The sequence below is a fragment of the Alligator sinensis genome, unplaced genomic scaffold (genome assembly GCF_000455745.1).
Source record: "Alligator sinensis unplaced genomic scaffold, ASM45574v1 scaffold987_1, whole genome shotgun sequence".
In the NCBI taxonomy this organism is placed as follows: domain Eukaryota; kingdom Metazoa; phylum Chordata; order Crocodylia; family Alligatoridae; genus Alligator; species Alligator sinensis.
In genome coordinates this window covers 678,520-681,114 of record NW_005842574.1, presented here as the reverse complement: position 1 = coordinate 681,114, position 2,595 = coordinate 678,520, and the positions used below count along the sequence as shown (strand labels likewise).

Below are 2,595 nucleotides of genomic sequence, written 5' to 3'. Positions count from 1 at the left end.
CTGCGGGCAGCCCCTGGGCGACGTGCCCAGAGTGCCAGGCCGCGGGGCTCCCCGCTTTGCCCCGTGCCGTCCTGGACCCTGTTCCCCTCCCAGGCGGCACCGTGCTACTCCCTGCAGCCTCATGCCTGGCTCCAGCCACCGTCTGGCTCTGGGCCCTTGAGGGTCAGGGTCCAACCCTGCACGCAGGCACGCACATGCACATACAGGCATGCACACGTACCCCCCCCCACACACGCATGAGCAGACAGGCATGCTGACATACATTCATGTGCACACACTCACACACACACACACACACGCATGCACACATGCACACGCGTGCAGACACATGTTCATGTGCACACACACACACACACACACACAGACACACATGCAGCAGCAGCCCAGGGAGACCCATGTCCCCCGCTCCCAGGCCCCTGCCCCGGGTGCCCTACCTGCCAGTGGTGGCGTGGGCACGGGCAGCTCAGGCAGGTGCACGCGGTCCTGTCCTGCAGCGGCAGTGGCTGCGCTCGTCTGTGCTGAGCCTGGCAGCAGGACAGGGAAGAGCCCAGCTCAATTAAACCCTCCCTTCCCCACCCCACGGGGCTGATACGAGCTGGCCCAGCCCTGCATTGGGAGTACACATCGCTGCCTCCCCCGCCCTGCGCCGCCGCCAGCGTGCATGTGCCTGCTGCCCTCTGCCCCCGCGCGGCACCCAGCATGGCTGGAGGGCAGGGGCTGGGGGCAGACCCAGGACCCGTGGTGGAGGTGGGTGTGGGGCAGCTTGGGGGGGGGTCCCCAGCTCTGCTGCAGGCCCAGCAGGCACGGGGTCTGGGACAGGCGGCACCTCTGGCGGTGCCCAAACTTGTGTGCCAGGAGTCAACCCCGCCGGTGCCCTGTGCCCCCTGCATCCCCCTGGACCCTGCTCCCAGCCCCTGGTGCACTGTTGCCCCGGCCCCCTCACCGGCGGCCAGGCCCCGCCGGGCTGGAAACCAGGAGCCCCCCCCTGCGCCCAAGCCTGCCCCAGCACCAGGAGCCACGGGGCCCATATCCCAGGCACCAGCCTCAGCGCCCACCTCGGCGCCACGAGCCCATCCCCGCTCAGGTCCTGGACGGGGCCCCAGCCAGCGTGGCCCCCTCGCTCCCTTGCCCTCCTGCTGCCACTTCCGGCCGGCCACGGCTATGTCCTCAGCCCAGGGCCGGGGAGCCCGAGCGCGGCAGGAGTGGAGCAAGCAGCACCTGGCACCGGGCAGCGAGGGGTGCGGGGGGGGGCACGTGTGTACCCCCTGTGCATGGCGTGTTGTGTGTTGCGCGTTGCCTGGGGCGGTGCCAGTCTCCAGGCAGCTCTGCGGCGCGGGGGAGTGTGCAGGCCCCTGCGCAGCACCTTGCACAGGGGCCAAGAGCTGAGCTCATCCCCTGGAATCTGGCAGGTGGAGCCCGGCGAGTTGGGGCACAGGGCCCGGGTGGGTGGGAGCGACCGAGGGCCAAGGCCGGGAGGAAACGGAGTCCAGGCAGCCGGGGCTGGGAACCGGCGTCGCAGCCCAAGCGAATAAGAAGCCAGCACATGCACCCACATACACACACGCCATCCACTGACACGCACACACGCATGCATGGACATACATACGTGCATGCATGCACACACGCATATACACACCACTTAGTGACATGTGTGTGCACACATACACACATGCCTGTGCCCCCATACATGCATGGATACGCACCCATACACACACCACCCAGTCACACACACACACACACACACACACACGCATGCATATCACATACACCCCCCCCGTGACAAACATATGCACACACATAGTCTCCACGCACGCACGCATGCACGCACACACACCTTGGAGACATCCCAGACATGCACACACATACACACACGCACGTGTGCGCGCTCTGCAGTACAGCCCATGGGCATGCTGCAGTAGCCCACCTGGCCCCCCTGCCCGCCCCCAGGGGCTAGAGGAGCATGACCAGAGCCGCCCAGCGCCATGGGGAGGCCACCCAGGCAGAACTGGCCCAGACTGGGGGCACCCCGGTGCCACTGCCCCACACAGCCCCCCACACAGCCCAGCGGGGCCAGGGCACGGCGCTGGCAGGTGCAGGGGCCACAGTCCTGTCAAGGTTGCAGGGCGGGGAGGGGGCTGGTGCAACGCTGCCCGCAAGCCACAGACCTGCGCGGGAGGTGGGGAAACCTGGCATTCGGGGCATGCTGTGGGGCAGGCCGGGCCCGGGAACCGGGGGCTCTGACACGGGATGGGGCGTCGCAGTCACCCAGGCGGCACCACATTGCTCGTGCCCCGTCCACACTGCGGGCCTGCGGCCAGCGGTGCCTGACCCATGTGTGCTCCCAGGCCGGCAGGCCCAGGCACTGCCCCGGCTTCCTGGAATCGCAGGCGTTGCACGGTGTCACCGGCCGCGCCGGCCGCAGGCCCGGGCAGGCCCAGAGCCGGCTGGCGGGGTGGGCTGTGCACGCCCGGTCCCTGCCGGAGCCCACAGCGCTGCACACGGTGCGGGTCCCATGGCAGCTCCCCACCCCGGGGCTTGGGATGCTCTTCCCCCCAACGTCTGTCCCCAGCCCCGGCAGTGGGGGCTCTGCAGGAA

At 68.8% G+C, this 2,595-nt stretch overlaps 1 protein-coding gene across 1 annotated transcript in view; it reads right to left on the bottom strand.

The window, feature by feature from the left end:
• Positions 1–562, bottom strand: part of EPPK1 (epiplakin 1) — a 13,385-nt gene extending 12,823 nt beyond the window's left edge. The window contains exon 1 of the mRNA XM_014524098.2: positions 435–562. The gene's annotated coding sequence lies outside the window, so the exon portion shown is untranslated. The remainder of the gene's footprint in view (positions 1–434) is intronic.
• Positions 563–2,595: the final 2,033 nt, after the last annotated feature.